Genomic DNA, 20,699 nt, shown 5'->3' with positions numbered 1-20,699 from the left:
TCTTGGTGTAGGGTGTGACGTGTTGATCCAAACCTAATCTCTCCCACACGGTCTTCCAATTTTCCCAGCAGTTTTTATCAAATAGTGGATTTTTGTCCCAAAAGCTGGAGTCTATGGGTTTGTCATAGACTGTCTTGCTGAGGTGACTTACCACAAGTTTATTCCACTCATCCTCCTTTCTGTCTCTTAGCCAGTACCAAATTGTTTTGATGACAACTGCTTTATAATATAGTTTGAGATCTGGGACTGCAAGGCCACTTTCCTTTTTATTTTTTTCCATTATTTCCCTGGATATCCTTGATCATTTGTGCTTCCAAATGAACATTGTTATGGTTTTTTCTAAATCAGAGAAGAAAATTTTTGGTAGTTCAATGGGTATGGCACTAAATAGATAAATAAGTTTGGGTAGGATGGTCATTTTTATTATATTAGCTCATCCCTCCCATGAGCAGTTAATGTTTTTCCAATTGCTCAAGTCTAGTTTTAATTGTGTGGAGAGTGTTTTGTAGTGTTCAAATAGTCCCTGTGTTTGTCTCAGCAGATAGATTCCTAAGTGTTTTATATTGTCTAAGGTGATTTTGAATGGAACTTCTCTTTCTAATTCTCGCTGCTGAGATGTGTTGGAGATATATAGAAATGCTGATGATTTATTTGGGTTTATTTTGTATCCTGCAACTTTGCTAAAGTTGTTGATTATTTCGATTAGCTTTTAGGTTGAATCTCTAGGATTCTTTAAGTAGACCATCATGTCATCTGCAAAGAATGACAGCTTGGTCTCCTCATAACCAATTTTAATACCTTCAATTTCTTTTTCTTCTCTAATTGCTACTGGTAGTGTTTCTAGTACAATGTTAAATAATAGAGGCGATAATGGGCATCCTTGTTTCATTCCTGATCTTATTGGGAATGCATCTAGTTTATCCCCATTGCAGATGATGTTGGCTGATAGTTTTAGATATAAAATGCTTATTATTTTTCAGAAAGACACTTCTATTCCTATGCTTTCTAGTGTTTTTTTTTTAGTTTACTTTATCTTTATTATTCTTTTAAAAAAAACATTATTTTATTTGGTCATTTCCAAACATTATTCATTGGAAACAAAAATCATTTTCTTTTCCTCCCCACCCCTCCCACCACCTCTCCCATAGCCAATGCATGATTCCACTGGGTATCACATGTGTTCTTGACTCGAACCCTTTGCCGTGTTGTTGGTATTTGCACTAGAGTGTTCATTTAGAGTCTTTCCTCAGTCATATCCCCTCAGCCCTGTAGTCCAGCAGTTGCTTTTCTTCGGTGTTTTTACTCTCACAGTTTATCCTCTGCTTGTGTATAGTGTTTTTTATATCCCTGCAGATTGTTCAGGGACATTGCATTGTCCCTAATGGAGAAGTTCATTACCTTAGATTGTACCACAGTATATCAGTCTCTGTGAATAATGACTTCCTGGTTCTTCTCCTTTCGCTCTGCATCACTTCCTGGAGGTGGTTCCAGTTTCTATGGAATTCCTCCACTTTATTATTCCTTTGAGCACAATAGTATTCCATCACCAACATGTACCACAATTTGTTCAGCCATTCCCCAATTGAAGGGCATCCCCTCATTTTCCAATTTTTTGGCACCACAAAGATTGCAGCTATGAATATTCTTGTACAAGTTTTTTTTTTTCCTTATTATCTCTTTTGGGTACAAACCCAGCAGTGCTATGGCTGGATCAAAGGGCAAACAGTCTTTTATCGCCCTTTATCGCCCTCTAGAATGGTTGGATCAATTCACAACTCTACCAGCTATGAATTAGTGTCCCTACTTTGCTGCATCCCCTCCAGCATTCATTACTTTCCATAGCTGTCATGTTAGCCAATCTGTGTGAGGTGAAACCTCAGAGTTGTTTTGATTTGCATCTCTCTGATTATAAGAGATGTAGAGCACTTTTTCATGTGCTTATTAATAGTTTTGATTTCTTTGGCTGAGAACTGCCTGTTCATGTCCCTTGCCCATTTATCAATTGGAGAATGGCTTGATGTTTTGTACAATTGATTTACCTCTTTGTAAACTTGAATAATTAAACCTTTGTCAGAGATTTTTATGAAGACTGCTTCCCAATTTGTTGCTTTCCTTCTGATTTTAGTTACATTGGTTTTGTTTATACAAAAACTTTTTAATTTGATGGAGTCCAAATTATTTATTTTACATTTTGTGACTCTTTCTAAGTGTTGCTTGGTTTTAAAATCTTTCCCTTTCCAAAGGTCTGGAATGTATACTATTCTGTGTTTGCCTAATTTTCTTATAGTTTCCTTCTTTATGTTCAAGTCATTCACCCATTTTGAATTTATCTTGGTGTAGGGTGTGAGGTGTTGATCTTAACCTAATCTTTCCCACATTATCCTCCAATTTTCGCAGTTTTTATGAAATAGTGTATTTTTACCCCAAAAGCTGGGTTCTCTGGGTTTGTCTTATACTGTCATGCTGAGGTCCCTTACCCCGAGTCTATTCCACTGATCCTCCTTTTGGTCTCTTAGCCAGTACCAAATTGTTTTGATGACCACTGCTTTATAATATAGTCTGAGATCTGGGACTGCAAGGCCCCCTTCCTTTGTGTTTTTTTTTCATTATTTCCCTGTATATCCTTGATCCTTTATTCTTCCAAATGAACTTTGTTATGTTTTTTTCTAAATCAGTAAAAAAATTTTTGGTAGTTCAATGGGTATGGCACTAAATAGATAAATGAGTTTGGGTAGGATGGTCATTTTTATTATATTGGCTCGTCCTACCCATGAGCAGTGAATGTTCTTCCAATTGTTCAAGTCTAGTTTTAGTTGTGTGGAGAGTGTTTTGTAGTTGTGTTCATATAGTTCATATAGTGATTTTGAATGGGATTTCTCTTTCTAGTTCTTGCTGCTGAGCTGTGTTGGAAATATATAGAAATGCTGATGACTTATTTGGGTTTATTTTGTATCCTGCAACCTTGCTAAAGTTGTTGATTATTTCAATTAACTTTTTGGTTGAATCTCTAGGATTCTTTAAGTAGACCATCATGTCATCCAAAAAGAGTGATAACTTGGTCTCCTCCTTGCCTATTTTGATGCCTTCAATTTCTTTTTCTTTTCTGATTGCTACTGCTAGTGTTTCTAGTACAATGTCAAATAGTATAGGTGATAATGGGCATCCTTGTTTCACTCCTGATCTTATTGGGAATGCATCTAGTTTATCCCCATTGCAGATGATATTAGCTGATGGTTTTAGATATATACTGTTTATTATTTTTAGGAACGACCCTTCTATTCCTATGCTTTCTAGTGTTTTTAATAGGAATGTGTGTTGTATTTTATCAAAGGTTTTTTCTGCGGCTATTGTTATAATCATGTGATTTTTGTTGGTTTGCTTGTTGATGTGGTCAATTATGTGGATGGTTTTCCTAATATTGAACCAGCCCTGCATCCCTGGTATAAACCCTACATGATCATAGTGAATGACCATCCTAATCATTTGCTTGAGTCTTTTTGGTACTATCCTGTTAAAGATTTTTGCATCTACATTTATTAGGGACATTGGTCTGTAGTTTTCTTTCTCCATTTTTGACATTCCTGGCTTTGGAATCAGTACCACATTTGTGTCATAAAAGGAATATGGTAGAATTCCCTCTTTGCTTATTATGTCATATAGTTTGTATAGTATTGGGATTAGCTATTCTTTGAATGTTTGATTGAATTCACTTGTGAATCCATCAGGCCCTGGGGATTTTTTTAGGGAGTTCCTTGATGGCCTGTTGGATTTCTTTTTCTGTTTATGTTTTCTTCTAATTTCTTTGTCTTTTGGCTTTGCTTTATTAATTCTTGCTGTTTTGCAAGATCATTGTCTTCCAGTTGCCTAATTCTGGTCTTTAAAGACTGGTTTTCCTTTTAAGTTTGGTCTATCCTGCTTTTTGAAGCTTCCAGCTGTACATCCAATTGGGAGTTCTTGTTCCTCAGATTGTTGTATTCTCTTTGCATTATTTCCCATTTTTCCTGCCAGAAGGCCTCCATCTTTTTGATAACCTCCAATTTCAATTCCTTGAGAGATTGTGGACAATTTCCATTTCTTTTGGAAGCTTTTGGAGGATTTATTTGGGTTTCCTCTTCTGTTGTTTCCTCTGTAGTCTGTATTTTTCCTCCATAAAAACTATCCAAAGTCAACCCCTTCTTCTTGCTTTTCTTGATGTTGGGAAGTTGTTCCTGGGCACTGTTTGCCATCTCAATGGTTTTTCCTTCCCTTTCCAGTCAGAAATCTGAATGAGGAGGGCTGGATCTCTGTGTATGTATCTAATGATCAAGGCATTTTGCCTTGGGCAAGCTCTCAATTCTCCGCACCTGGGCTATCTTCCGGGGGGGGGGGGGCGCCCTAGGTCTGCATTTTTGGGTGTTACTGCTCTCAGGGGTAAGTCCTTGGTGGTCTTAGTGAACTCCCAAGACCAATAGATGCCCCTTGCTCACTTCAGGGGTGTCCTTTACACACTCATTGATTACGGCATGCTGGTTCTGAAAGCCTGAGTTCTGAGTTCTCCTTGCCCACCTGCCTGGGTTTCGGGTGTTACTGCCCTCAGGGTTAAGTACTTGGTGGTCTTAGTCAGCTCTCAATACCTGGGGCTTCCCGTTGCTCTCTCCTGGTGTGCCCCTCCTTCACTCTTTGGTTCTGGCGTGTGCTGATTTTAACTCTGGCTCCGCAGGTATGATGGGGGAGGGTAGGTCAGCTCAAGTTTGAGTGGGAGCTTTTTCGTTCCCTTATAGTGTGGAAATGCCCGAATCCCACATACTTCCAGTTCTGCACCGTACTGTAGAGTCTCTCTGTTCTTATGAGGATCGTTTTTTGGGGGTCTTTTGGGGTCATCTGTATTGTTGGGTCTGAGGAGGTGAATTGAGCCATGTCCAATCTGCCACCATGCATACCCGTTTTTTCCTCCCTTATTTCTTAAGGAGCTTAGTTGCTGTGATTGAGACCTCAGGCAAATCATGTCTGATATTTATTCAGGGTCAATAACATAACCTTACATAGTACAAATCCTCAGTATCCCACCTCTGTAAGTAAAGGCATAGACCAACAGATTTAGCACCTACTGGGTTCTCCTGGTGGCCCCATTGCTTTGAAAGACTCCTCCAATCTCCATTTTTGTGCCTTTTCCCCTTTAGAGCCTTTGACTTCCATGGACCAGGTTTCTCTTTTACCTAACTTTCAAAAGGGACTTGGGATTTTCCCCTCCCAGCTCTATAAAGAGAGAAAGATTCTATTCTGATCCAAAGAGGGGAAAAAGCCATCCATCCCAACCTGACCAAGTCAGACTTGCAGCAGAGAACTTGTTTCCCAGGAGTCACATTCTCACTCTTACTTTTTCCCCTTGTTTTTGGCATTGTATGTGAGATGCAGGTGGTTCCTTTGGTGAGCTTTCCTGTGGCAATTCTGGGATCCTCATTCCCACATGAAGAGTTTATGTAGTGGGGAAAATCTGAAATAGGCTAACAAGACAACTCTCCATGCCAGTCATCTAGTGCTAAGGTTGCTGGACTGTGCAGGAATTGGAACACTGAAAAAGCATTTCCTTCTGAGGATGGTGGTAACTCTCCAGTTCTGAGGTCTCTCCCACAGCTTTCTCCTTCTCTTGCTTTCTCTTTTCCTAGCAACAAGGAGAAAAGACTCCGTGGATAGAGGGGCCAGGACTAGAGACAGGAAGAACTGGCTTCAAATCTTTCCTTAGAAATGTCCTATCTCTATTACCCTGGGCATGCCACTTACCCCCAATTCCCTAGCCCATACTGCTCTTCTGCTTTAAATTTTAATATCTATTTTAAAACAGAAGTTAAGATATTGTTGTTGGTTTTTTTATTTTAATGTGAGAGTCCTGGGCCCTAGAGCAAGAAATGAGGAAGAGGATGATGTGGACTCCCTCTACCCACTGCACAGTATGGATATTCTGCATTTTTTTTTCTCCATAAAAATTTTCCAGGGTCAAGAGGTTTTTATGCTGTTGCTTACTCCTTTGGCCCTTGGAAAATTGGAATTCTTGCCTGTTGGCTGTCACTTCTTTCTTAGACTCTGTCTCAATGGTTTTGCCTTGGGACTACCTTTCCTTCCCTTTCAGAGGCTTGAGTGAGGGCAGGTAGATCTGTGATTTTTTTTTTAATGTGTAGCTCCTGCTTCAAAGCATTTTGCCCTGAGGCTATCTTCCTCAGCTGTTACCTCTTGGATTTTCAACTGCACAATGTGTTCTGTCCCTAATTCTGCTTTGGCTACTCCTTTGCAGCCCCTGCTGCAAAGACAGTATCATTTAGCTTTGAGTCTCATTGCCAAGGCCAGGCACAACCCTCAGGGGTATGTCTGTGGTGCTTTGAGTCAGCCCCTGAACTTTGGAGATTTTCTTGGCCTTGGCTTTAACTGGCTCAGTAGGTGGTTGGGGGGAGAGGTGGTAAACTTGTGCTTTGATTTGCACAGTTTCTCCCCCTTATAGCAGGAGAATCCTTACTCACTGCCCCTTTTCACACTGTGTCCAGTGGGGGAAGCCCTTTATTCGTTTGGTTCTGATTTTTGGCCTTTTGAGATGCTTTTTAATGATTAGTTGGAAGGAGATCCAGAGAAGCCCCTGCTACTATGCTGCCAACTTGTCTCTACCCTTGTTGTTTTCTCACTGCTACCCCTCTGCTTCCCCATGTCATTCCTACTTTGATGGCTCACCTAATGAGGTCAGCTTTATCCCTTTCTGTCAGGGAACCTATTGGCCAAAATTGGGCAATCTTGTAGGCACAGAGAAATGAGATGATACTAATTATAAGAGTTTCCAGATACCCAGAACTTTTAAGTCTACTAAGTAATATAGGATCTCATTGGGTTCCAAAGCACAACCATTATCTTCATTTGACTGATAAGGAAACTGAGGCTGATAAGTAACACTGAACTAGCACCAAGCCTCATCCATTCCCCACCTCCCATATCACTGATCCTCTTCTTATCCGTCCACAGATGTATTCATTCATTCATCTTATTGACCTGGGCCACACAGGCCATTCACCTCTATCACACAATATTTATCACCCACTTGCTCATACAAGATACCTAGGCTCTGGACTAGAGATACAGAACAATGGCTACAGTCCCTGCCCCTCTCCAGGAGTATGTCCGAAACAAGAGGAGCCAAAGGGAGAATATGACTGAGATAGACAGTATGGTTTAGAATCACAAAATTTCCCTTTCAGAAAAGTTAAACTTACTCAGTTATTTCAGACATGCCTGTGTCTTCATGACCCTATTTGGTATTTCTTGACAAAAGTACTTAAGTGGTTTCCCTTCTTTGGTTTATTTTACAGATGATAAAACTGAGGCAAACAGGGTTAATTGACTACTTCCTTTGAAAACCAAATTCATTCAAAAAAAATTATTCAAATGTTGAGTGGGCTCTCTCAGGAGTAGTGAGCTCCCTGTTACTGAATGTCTTCAGGAATAGGCTGGATGGCCACTGGCCAGGGAGAAGCTTAGAGGACATCTAGGCTTCAGATATCAGTTATACTAGATGTAGTCTTTAACAGCCTTGAATCTTGACATATTCCCCAAGTCGGAGGGGCCTGAGAGGATGATACCTTCCTTCCACTGATCCAACTCTCTTCCTGGCAGATTGAAGAAGAACCCAATGTTTCTCTGAACTTCAATGCCTAGAAACCATCTGCAATGTCTAAGTCCTCAATGACTGCGGACATCATTTACTCTGAAATCCAAATGAAATGACTCAGTCCTTCTCGTTCCCTGCACTGCACATGTATGTGCAAGCAGACCTCTGAGATGTTGCAGGTTTGGTTCCAGATCACCAAAACAAAGCCAATATAGCAAGTTTCTTAGTGCATGTGAAAGTCATGTTTATACCATACTCTAGTCTATTAAGGATGCATTATATCTAAACACCAATGTATGTTCCTTAATTTACAAATGCTAACCATCATCTGAGACTATAGTCATTTGTCATCTTTTGGCTGGTGCAGGGTCTTGCCTCTAAGTTGAGTGCTCATTGCTCAGGGTGATGGCTGCTGTGGCAATTTCTCAAAATAAGATGATGGTGAAGTTGGCTGCATGAACTGACTCTTCATGCCTTCTAAGCTTTCTTTGTAATATTCAGTGCTTTTTGATAGCATTTACTCACAGTAGAGCTTTTCTCTAAGTCAATTCTGTCAATCCTGCTGCTGCTTAAGTTTACATAATATTTTTTAATATTGTTGTGATCCAGGGAATAGACAGGCCTAAGGAGAAGGAGAGAGAGATATGGGGGAAAGGCCAGTTGATGCAGCAGTCAGAACCCATACAACATTTATTGATGCAGTCTGCTGACTCCTATGTCACAGTTCACAGCCCCCAAAACATCTGCAATAGTAACATCAAAGATCTCTGATCACAGATCCCTATAATGGATATAAGAATAATGGAAATATTTACATTATTAGGAGGCAGAACCAAAATGTGAGACAAAAACAAACGTGAGCACATAGAATGGTTTTCCTTTCTAATACTTGATCCCACACCAAATCTGAGGGGCCTTTTTTCAGAGCCCCTTAGGGAATAGTCTGTATTTGAAATGATTAAAATTTAGGGGAGACTGAGGCAGGTAGAAATCAGTTTCTCTCTGCAAAGAGTATTATATTTTTAGAGGTTTATTAAAGGTTAAAGATTAAAGAAAATACAGAATAAGAAAAAAATATGTGCCTAGGCCAGAGGCCTAGACAAGACCTCATCTACATTATGGAAAGAGCCATGTCTGCCCCAAAACGGAAGTCCAAGAGAGAGAAAAAGCCTTTGTAATCAGTTTAAATACCTTCTTGATCTCACCCACCTCAGAATTCCATGGGATTACAAAGCATTTTGGGGAAGTGGAGCAAGGGCTTGTGGGGATTGAAGTCCAGAGTTCAAATCTCAATTTTACATTATTCCGTTTGATCCTCTGGGAAGAAGTCCTTCCCCAAAGGATCATGAGAACATAATCAATATAAAGATTACAATAATTTGAGGATAAGAGAAAAAAAAGAACAAAACCAATAATTACTGGATGTATTGACAGAAAGCCAGTTAGGAGGCAGTCCCCTTTGGCCTGAAAGTATACATACAAATAAATGTTCAGTCAACTACACCCAAAGTTCATTTTTGTGCAACTTGTGGTCTGGAGGCATCTTCATTATGTCTTCTCCAACAGTTCAGTTTCTGGGTTCAGAGAGGTAGCATCTTCTTTACCTAAAATTTTTCTCAAAAGGAATTTAAACTTTGCAATTTAAATGATATTTTTTACATTCCCCCGTTAAGAGGATGATTGACAAATACAGGATCACTTAGGGATGCATAGCTGAGGTATGAAGTATATGAATCAATTGGCAAGAGATATTAAAAGGATATCAGAAAAATCCAAAGAAAAAAAGAAAAAACTCTGGATGAAAATATAGACTAGCAAAGTCTTATGTGAAAAAATTCCAAGTAAAAAGAAAAATAAATCTATAACAGGTCCTTGAATCAGGGCCCAATTAAAATGATCTAAGCAATGATGCATTTACCCAGTCAATAGCCAAGGCTACAGAAAAGTACCACACTATGAGAGGCAGAAAAGGGGACCAGATTATAGGAGCCAAGGTTTCGGGGATACTCCTCTGTGAGTATCTTCAGAGTGAGTGTGGACACAAGGAAAGCCTATGTGTAGCAATGATAAACACAGTAACCTCAAGTCTTCACACTAGGTTCAAGACCTTTGTATTGGCCTAGAAGTGCATCAATCCATCCTGGATTGGGTTTCTTTGGCTTTATGCAATGGCTCTGTTGTGTATATCTTGTCCTGGAATCAGACAGAATCATTAAGCAAAGTCCCATAATTTATTTAAATAATTAGTGGCATTGTTTTTATAGTCACAAGCTTTTTAGGGCATGCATTAGCAAATGTATCTTAAACTTGTAGCACTGAAAAGTCAAAAGGTTAAAGAAAATCTTAATTCTGGTGACATGTGCTTGAAATATAAAAAAGAGAGATAAAAACAAATAGTATATTGCACATGCAAGAAAAATATAATAATAAAAGAGCTTTAAAAAATTCAAAAATGTAGTTTTTAATCATTGACACTCTGTGTCAGCTAAGAAAATAAAGATTACAAGGCTTTCTCACCAAAAATGAGATCCATTTCCTCTTAATATGTGGCCATGCTCCACTGTAAGTAGAAGGCAAATGAATTGAACAAGGTTAACAATTTTTCATTTTTTAAAATACAGTAGTACAAATATGTAGATATCAATATCCCCAAAATTCTCAATAGCCCAATTAATTACAATAGCAAACAAACACACTTTCAGATTTCATATAAGTTGCTTTATGACATTTTTGAAACCTATGAATTGATGGACATTTGTCACAATTTTTACAAACATAGCAATCCTTCAACCTTGGTATTTAAACATATTTTTAAAACAAAGTAAAACTCATCTTGGGTTAAGAAGATAATCAAGAAATCTAGATATCATTCTGGTGGAAGTAAAATAGTGAGCTGAAGAGTATAAATAAAGGGATGCTCCTTTTGGAGGCTTTTTAGGGGTACATGCCCTGAGATTAACAGCCCAACTTCCATTCACATATTTAGAAATGCGGGAAGGTTGGGGTTTATAAAATGTATTTCACGACTTCCAGGTAATCATGGCTGCAATCTAGACGCCACACGCTTTCTCTCCCCAGCACCGAACGAAATAGACTACATCAAAGGAGCATAAAATCACCTTTGGAGGAACAGAAGGACTCCCCAGTACCCCACAGAGGCAAAGTTATGTGGGGCTTGAACATTTCCACACTAAAATAAGAAGGAAAAGCTTGCACAGAAAAGTGAACTGAGCCGCCCTTCCCCCACCCCACCTCCCCCACTAAACCAGAGTGAGCTACCTGAGCGCTCACTGGGACAGCGAGTGAGTGGGGAGCGTCTCTGTCTGGGGGGGCACTCCAGGGTCCTTGGGATCTGGGGACTGCCAGGAAAAAACGTCTCAGGGCGCTTTCACTGGAGAATCCAGCTTGGGGCGGGCTGCGCTGAACAACGCGCGCTGATTATCTGGGCGGAGCTGAATACCTGGGCTCGGAGGCTGGGAAGAACTAGTCTGAAGCAACCTAAATTCACAGAAAAACCGCTCTTATAACCCAGACCCCAGACCAAAAAGGAAAGGGAAATAAAACCACCAAAGGGATGGCTCACATGGCCCAAAATCAAGCCTCCAGGAAGAAAGGGAAAAAAGTGACTATTGAAAACTTTTATGGTGGAAGTACCCAAGGAAAAGAGGAGAATGAGGAGGAAATCCAAAAAAATTCAGAACACGCCTCCCAAAATGGAAACTATCAACAAGCTCTGGAAGATCTCAAACTGGAACTTATCCAAAAGATGGAAACCTTCTGGAAAGAAAAATGGGAGAAAGAGATCAGCTGTCTGACAGATAAGACTGCTCAATTGGAAAAAGAACTCGAAGCATCCAATAGAAGGGCAGACAAGGCTGAAAAGCAAATCCAGTCCCTAATGACCAGAATTAAGCACCTCGAAGAAAGCGAGATGATAAAACAGCAAGAATCAATAAAGCAAACCCAAACAATTAATGAATTGGAAGAAAACATAAAACATCTCACTGAGAAGGTCACGGACCTGGAGAACAGAGGAAGACGAGAAAATCTCCGTATCATCGGTCTCCCAGAAAAACCAGAGGTAAACAACAAATTGGATTTTATTCTAGAGGAGATTATAAAAGAAAATTGCCCCCACGTTCTGGAGCAAGGGGGCAAAATAGAAATAGAAAGGATTCATAGAACACCTTCTATACTAAATCCCCAAAAGACAACGCCTAGGAATGTAATTGCCAAATTCAAGAGCTTCCAAGTAAAGGAGAAAATCCTACAAGAAGCCAAGAAGAAGAGCTTCAGATATAAGGGGGCTCCCATAAGGATCACACATGACTTAGCGGCTAACACACTAAGAGACCGCAAAGCATGGAACACGATATTTAGAAAGGCAAGAGAGCTGGGTCTCCAACCAAGAATCAACTACCCAGCAAAACTGACTATATACTTCCAGGGGAAAGTATGGGCATTCAACAAAATAGAAGATTTTCAAGCATTTGCTAAGAAAAGACCAGAGCTCTGTGGAAAGTTCGATATCCAAGCACAGAAAGCAAGAGAAACATGAAAAGGTAAATATGAAAGAAAGGGAAAAGGAGATAAATCTTATCTTTCTCTTTAAGTCAAACTCTCTTCTATAAGGACTACATTTACATCTAATTATATATATTAATATGTGGGGAAAATGTTTTGTGTAACTCTCATAAATTGTATCATCATAAGAGTAGTTAGAAGAAACATGCATAGGGAAAGATTGGGGAATCAAGAAGATTTGGGGAAAGTTGGGGCAAAAAAAGGAAAAGGGAGGGGGGAACCGTGATAATACTAAGATTAACTTCAAGAAATAGGGGGGGAATCAATAGAATAAACTTTCCCATATAAAGATACACATGGGAAGGGGAGGGGAAGAACTCTCATATGAGAAGGAGAGGAAGAGAGCGTGAAGTGGAATTACTTAAACCTTACTCTCAGTGAAATCAAATCTGAGAGGGAAGAACATCTAGATCCAGTGGGATCCTGAATTCTATCTTATCCATTAGGGCAAGAAAGAAAGGAAAATTAAGGAGGGGGAGGGGGGAGGGAGTACAAAAAGGGAGGGAAGGAGAGGGGGGAGGGGAAGGGAGCATAAAAAGGGAGGGGCTAGAAAGGGAAGCATCTCAAGGGAGGGGACTAGGGGGACTGACCTAAAGTAAATCACTGGTTCAAAAGGAGAAAGCTAAAGAAGAAAGGTCAGAACTAGGGGAAGACATCAAAATGCCAGCGAATCCACAAATAACAATCATAACTTTGAACGTGAATGGGATGAACTCACCCATAAAACGCAGACAAATAGCAGATTGGATTAGAACACAAAACCCTACCATATGTTGTCTTCAAGAAACACATATGAGACGGGTTGACACTCACAAGGTTAGAATTAAAGGTTGGAGTAAGACCTTTTGGGCCTCAACCGATAGAAAGAAGGCAGGAGTTGCAATCATGATATCTGACAAAGCCAAAGTACAAATAGACCTGATCAAAAGGGACAGGGAAGGTAAATATATTCTGCTAAAAGGAAGTATAGACAATGAGGAAATATCACTAATCAACATGTATGCACCAAATGGTATAGCATCCAAATTTTTAATAGAGAAACTAGGAGAATTGAAGGAGGAATTAGACAGTAAAACCATATTAGTGGGAGACTTGAACCAACCACTATCAAATTTAGATAAATCAAATCAAAAAATAAATAAGAATGAGGTAAAAGAGGTGAATGAAATCTTAGAAAAATTAGAATTAATAGACATATGGAGAAAAATAAATAGGGACAAAAAAGAATACACCTTCTTTTCAGCACCACATGGCACATTCACAAAAATAGATCATACACTAGGTCATAGAAACATGGCACTTAAATGCAGAAAAGCAGAAATATTAACTGCAGCCTTTTCAGATCACAAGGCAATTAAAATATTGATCGGCAAGGGTACATGGAGACCCAAATCAAAAATTAATTGGAAATTAAATAACATGATACTCCAAAATCGGATAGTTAGAGAAGAAATCATAGAAACAATTAACAATTTCGTTGAAGAAAATGACAATGGCGAAACATCCTTTCAAACCCTTTGGGATACAGCCAAGGCAGTACTTAGAGGAAAATTCATATCCCTGAGTGCATATATTAACAAATTAGGGAGGACAGAGACCAAGGAATTGGAAATGCAAATAAAAAAACTTGAGAATGAACAAATTAAAAACCCCCAGAAGAAAACCATACTAGAGATCCTAAAAATTAAGGGAGAAATTAATAAAATAGAAAGTGACAGAACTATTGAGCTAATAAACAAGACTAGAAGCTGGTACTTTGAAAAAACAGACAAAATAGACAAAGTACTGGTTAATTTAATTAAAAAAAGGAAAGAAGAAAGGCAAATTAATAGCATCAAGGATGAAAAGGGGGATCTCACCTCAAATGAAGAGGAAATTAAGGCAATCATTAAAAACTACTTTGCCCAACTATATGGCAATAAATATACCAATCTAGGTGATATGGATGAATATTTACAAAAATATAAATTGCCTAGACTAACAGAAGAAGAAATAGTTTTCTTAAATAATCCCATATCAGAAATTGAAATCCATCAAGCCATCAAAGAACTGCCTAAGAAAAAATCCCCAGGGCCTGATGGATTCACCAGTGAATTCTATCAAACATTCAGAGAACAGTTAACCCCAATATTATACAAACTATTTGACATAATAAGCAAAGAGGGAGTCCTACCAAACTCCTTTTATGACACAAGCATTGTACTAATTCCAAAGCCAGGCAGGCCAAAAACAGAGAAAGAAAACTATAGGCCAATCTCCCTAATGAATATAGATGCAAAAATCTTAAATAGGATACTAGCAAAAAGACTCCAGCAAGTGATTAGAAGGGTCATCCACCATGATCAAGTATGATTCATACCAGGGATGCAGGGCTGGTTCAACATTAGGAAAACTATCCACATAATTGACCACATCAACAAGCAAACCAACAAGAATCACATGATTATCTCAATAGATGCAGAAAAAGCCTTTGATAAAATACAACACCCATTCCTACTAAAAACACTAGAAAGCATAGGAATAGAAGGTTCATTCCTAAAAATAATAAACAGTATATATCTAAAACCATCAGCTAATATCATCTGCAATGGGGATAAACTAAATCCATTCCCATTAAGATCAGGAGTGAAACAAGGATGCCCATTATCACCTCTATTATTTGACATTGTATTAGAAACACTAGCAGTAGCAATTAGAGAAGAAAAAGAAATTGAAGGCATCAAAATAGGCAAGGAGGAGACCAAATTATCACTCTTTGCAGATGACATGATGGTCTACTTAAAGAATCCTAGAGACTCAACCAAAAAGCTAATTGAAATAATCAACAACTTTAGCAAAGTTGCAGGATACAAAATAAACCCACATAAGTCATCAGCATTTCTATATAATTCCAACACAGCTCAGCAGCAAGAACTAGAAAGAGAAATCCCATTCAAAATTACCCAAGACAAAATAAAATACTTAGGAATCTATCTCCCGAGACAAACACAGGATCTATATGAACACAACTACAAAACACTTTCCACACAACTAAAACTAGACTTGAACAATTGGAAGAACATTAACTGCTCATGGGTAGGACGAGCCAATATAATAAAAATGACCATCCTACCCAAACTCATCTATCTATTTAGTGCCATACCCATGGAACTTCCAAAAATTTTTTTTACTGATTTAGAAAAAAACATAACAAAGTTCATTTGGAAGAACAAAAGATCAAGGATACCCAGGGAATTAATGAAAAAAAATACAAAGGAAGGGGGTCTTGCAGTCCCAGATCTCAGACTATATTATAAAGCAGCGGTCATCAAAACAATTTGGTACTGGCTAAGAGACAGAAAGGAGGATCAGTGGAATAGACTGGGGGCAAGCAACCTCAGCAAGACAGTATATGACAAACCCAAAGATCCCAGCTTTTGGGACAAAAATCCACTATTTCATAAAAACTGTTGGGAAAATTGGAGGACAGTGTGGGAAAGATTAGGCTTAGATCAACACCTCACACCCTACACCAAGATAAATTCAAAATGGATGAATGACTTGAACATAAAGAAGGAAACTATAAGAAAATTAGGCGAACACAGAATAGTATACATGTCAGACCTTTGGGAAGGGAAATACTTCAAAACCAAGCAAGAATTAGAAAGAATTACAAAATGCAAAATAAATAACCTGGATTACATCAAATTAAAAAGTTTTTGTACAAACAAAACCAATGTAACCAAAATCAGAAGGGTAGCAACAAATTGGGAAACAATCTTCATAAAAACCTCTGACAAGGGTTTAATTACTAAAATTTATAAAGAACTAAATCAATTGTACAAAAAATTAAGCCATTCTCCAATTGACAAATGGGCAAGGGACATGAACAGGCAATTCTCAGCCAAAGAAATCAAAACTATTAATAAGCACATGAAAAAGTGCTCTACATCTCTTATAATCAGAGAGATGCAAATCAAAACAACTCTGAGGTATCATCTCACACCTAGCAGATTGGCTAACATGACAGCTATGGAAAGTAATGAATGCTGGAGGGGATGTGGCAAAGTGGGGACATTAATTCATTGCTGGTGGAGTTGTGAATTGATCCAACCATTCTGGAGGGCAATTTGGAACTATGTCCAAAGGGCGATAAAAGACTGTCTGCCCTTTGATCCAGCCATAGCACTGCTGGGCTTGTACCCCAAAGAGATAATGGACAAAAAGACTTGTACAAAAATATTCATAGCTGCGCTCTTTGTGGTGGCCAAAAATTGGAAAATGAGGGGATGCCCCTCAATTGGGGAATGGCTGAACAAATTGTGGTATATGTTGGTGATGGAATACTATTGTGCTAAAAGGAATAATAAAGTGGAGAAGTTCCATGGAGACTGGAACAACCTCCAGGAAGTAATGCAGAGCGAGAGGAGCAGAACCAGGAAAACATTGTACACAGAGACTGATACATTGTGGTACAATCGAAGGTGATGGACTTCTCCATTAGTATCAATGCAATCCCTGAACAATCTGCAGGGATCTAAAAAAAAAATACTACCCACAAGCAGAGGATAAACTGTGGGAGTAAAAACACCGCTGAAAAGCAACTGCTTGACTACAGGGTTGGAGGAGATAAGACTGAGGAGAGACTCTAAATGAACACTATAATGCAAACTCCAACAACAGGGAAATGGGTTCGAGTCAAGAACACATGTGATAACCAGTGGAATCGTGCGTCGGCTATGGGAGAGGGAAAGGCGGGGGGGGGGGGGGGGGGGGGAGGGGCGGGGAGGAAAAGAAAACGATCTTTGTTTCCAGTGAATAATGTATGAAAACGACCAAATAAAATAATATTAAAATTTAAAAAAAAAATAATAAAATGTATTTCACTTCAGCTACTAGAATGGGCCTTACCTCCTGGTAGGGGCAGGCAAAAATAACCAGAGATTGTTAAAAAAAATTACAAAAATCATATTTAAAAAACCCTTAAAATCATTTGAGATATTTAGCACATTAATTTTGCCAAAGGCTGTTATACAATTGTAACCAGTTCTGAAGTCCATCTATCCTTGGCAAAATAGAAAAAAGCTGTTTTTTTTTTTCATATGGGCTTAATTACAATAATATTTGTTCATTAGTTATAGGGGAAAAACAGAATTTAACAGTAGTCAAAAATCAGTACATTCAAAATAAATTCAATCAACCTTCAGTGTAAGAGAATAATATTGAATCCAGTAATATATGAATTTAAAATCACAAAGTTATATCTTAAAACAATCAAGAAAAATGCAATAGAGTACTGAGATTTTTTTAAATAAACCATTGGAGTCTGAAATGCCTCAAAATATAGCCTCTAGTCTTTAAGTTCCTTGGGTAAGATAGACATTTAAATGTCTATTGTCCGAAGGCAGAGTAGTAAGGGCTATGCAACGGGGTTAAGGGATCTGCTCAGGGCCCCACAGCTGGTTAAAATCTGAGGCCAGATTTTAACCCAGGACCGCATGTCCTCAAATCTCAATTTTACATATTGAAATCCCTCTTCTCAGTTTCATTCATCAAGACCTAAATCCTATACTTCCTCTCACCAAGGGGAATTAATTCCATTTGGCCCAAAGAGACTTCTTCCTCTCTTTCATTGATATTTGTAAAACTTATTTGGCCTATTTATCAGCTGGGGAACAGCTTGATTTTTTGTACAATTGATTTAGCTCCTTACAAATTTGAGAAATTCGACCTTTGTCAGAGGTTTCTGTTATAAAGACCCCCCCCCCAATTTGTTGCTTCACTTATTGCATTGGCTTTGTTTATACAAAACCTTTTTAATTTGATGTAATCAAAGTTATTCATTTAATATCTCATAATGCTCTCTTACTTAGTCTTAAATTCTTTATTCTCCCATAGATCTGTCAGGTATACTATTCTATGTTCACCTAATTTACTTATAGTTTCCTTCTTTATACTTAAGTCATTCTGAATTTTTCTTGGTGTACAGTGTAAGATGTTGATTGAAACCTAATCTCTCCCATGATGTCTTCCAATTTTCTCAGCAGTTTTTGTCAAATGGTGGGTTTTTGTCCCCAAAACTGGGATCTTAGGGTTTATCATATATCAGCTTGCTGAGTTCATTTAGTCCAGGTATATTCCATTGATCCTCCCTTTTATCTCTTAGCCAGTACCATATTGTTTTGATGACCACTGCTTTAAAGTACAGGTTAAGATCTAGTACTGCTAGGTCTCCATCCTTCACATTTTTTTCATTAGTTCTATTAATATTCTATATTTTGTTCTTCAAAATGAACTTTGTTATAATTTTTTTTCTAATTCAGTAAAAAAAGTGTCTTGGTAATTGAATATGTATGGCACAGAATAAGTAAATTAATTTGAGTAGGATGGTCACTTAAATTATATTAGGTCACCCTAATCATGAGCAATTGAATGTTTTTCCCATTATTTAGATCTAGTTTTAATTGTGTGGAAAGTGTTTTGTAGTTGTGTTCATACAGTGCCCAGGAGAGAGTGCATGAGTCAAAATCCATCAGGAACCCAATGTTCAGTTCTAGATGTGATATTTTGGAATGGGCTCTCTATAGTGTGACCAGAGGAAGGCCAACAGGGAGATTGATTGAAAGAACTGGAAAAGAGAAGGGCTAGAAAAGACATAAGGAAGAAACTGCCTTGGGAGATAGTGCTTTCCCCACTACCAAGAGTACTAAAATCCACTTGTTGCAAGTAGAAATATATAAGCCATATTTGTTAAGCTAATATGCTCTGCCTAACAATACCAAAGCAATTGTGTTGTTACAGTAAGAACAAGAAGGATACAGAGTATATAGAAATAAACATAAAAGAGGAAAACACACAACACAGATTATGAAGGTTTACAAACCTAGAAATGACCCCACTCACCATTTGTGGATAGAAATTAAAAAGACATAACAGTGAATAGCAAATCAAAATTCTAATTGAGTATCCTAGTATGAAACCAAAACATTTTAAAAAATGCTTTCCAAGCACGTATTAGATCACCATCGACAAATTTAGATGTTGAAAGTTCTTTCAAATAATTTCATTTTCAAAAATTGTTTAAATAAAATTCAAAAATTCTCATAATGAAAATGTATACTGCTCACTTCCCCTGTGGAAAATGAAATACTAATTCACCATTGCCATTTCCCCCTTCTGGAGAATGAGATCCTGAGGATCTAAAAGCATCTTTAGTTCACTTTAACTGCTTATTTATTGACCAAAACCTTGCTCAAATGGATTGGATATTTGACTCACACTAAAAGCTGTAATAAGTATAATTAAGCTGGTATAGTATTGAATATTAGTAAAAAAAAATGTAAAGGCAAGTTATAATCAGCTAAAGTTGTCAGAGTTTAATCTGATTTGCAGGTGGTGGATGGACGATGGAGGCAGATTAATCCAACATCTATTTACTCCTTGTAGAGGCAGGAAGAGGAATAGAAGGATAGAAACTAGGAGTTAGGAATATGATGGGAAATCTATTATACTCAATATCTAAATAACCCCTCCGCCAAATTAACTCCTCACAGAGTTTTCTTCTTGCCTGCAAACAGGCCTGACTTAATCTGCACTCACTGACTAAAGATTTAACCTCTAACTTTCTAGCCTATTCTCATTCACAAATATTCTTAAAGCAATTTATGAAACTCAAAAGGTCAGGTTCTCTGTGTAGAGATGCTGAATGCAGCTCCTCTGCCTCCCTCAGTCAGAGAAGAAAAGGCTTCTGACAGTTTCTCCAAACTGCCCTTTAGCCTCTCCTGTGATTCTGAAGGGAAAAGCTCTCTGTAAATCAGAATCATTCTAAACTGTCTGTATTTCTCCACTCTAAAGTAAACAGTATCTAAAGTCTCTAAAAGCTTCTTTGGCTGTCAGACAAAGATCCAGCCAACTGATCCCAAGCAAGTCAGAGAGAGGCAGGACCCCTGAGGAAGTCAGAGACTGGACCCAGAACTTTCCAACTCTCTCTTTATCTAGGCCTCTGAAAGTAATGGGGTTCAGAGCTACTTCCTCGGTTCTCTCGAAGGAGACAGCGGAAAAGGGAAAATAAAAACTTTCTCTGACCTAGACCCCTGCTCCTAAGGAGACTAAATAGCTAAGTAAAACTCATGATAATCAATATTGCTAATGTTGACTGGGAAAATACACAGAACTATTAAATAGTCAAAAATCACTCTTTAATCAAGGACAAAAGGGGTTCAGCCCTAGTAGGCCTTGACACAGAGCTGCGCCACACAGACTGCACAGAGTCTGAGGATTAAACTGGCCGCTCTGGTCACTGACCCCTGGGAGTGCCACACTAGATGGGCTCCAGGGAACAAAATAACTTGGGGAAACTCTATACCATTTGGGGTATCCAGGGGCAGGGAAAGATGATTGACATCAGTATAGCTACAAACGAAATTGAAGTGTTCAAACTACTCCCACAGGATACAATCAAGCTGGGGAAAGGACTCATAGCTAGAGTCTATGCTGTAAGAGAAGGGACTGC

The 20,699-nt window shown here is 38.4% G+C and overlaps 1 protein-coding gene and 1 pseudogene across 1 annotated transcript in view; both read left to right on the top strand.

The window, feature by feature from the left end:
* The window catches only part of LOC103092368 (uncharacterized), a 1,666,349-nt gene that overhangs the window by 1,556,266 nt on the left and 89,384 nt on the right, over positions 1-20,699 (top strand). The window lies entirely within an intron of this gene.
* LOC130458743 (activated RNA polymerase II transcriptional coactivator p15-like) overlaps positions 17,071-20,699 on the top strand; it is a 30,381-nt pseudogene continuing 26,752 nt past the window's right edge.

The sequence above is a fragment of the Monodelphis domestica genome, chromosome 4 (genome assembly GCF_027887165.1).
Source record: "Monodelphis domestica isolate mMonDom1 chromosome 4, mMonDom1.pri, whole genome shotgun sequence".
NCBI lineage: Eukaryota > Metazoa > Chordata > Mammalia > Didelphimorphia > Didelphidae > Monodelphis > Monodelphis domestica.
The sequence above is the reverse complement of the archived record's forward strand: the minus strand, read 5'-3'. Positions and strand labels throughout refer to the sequence as shown.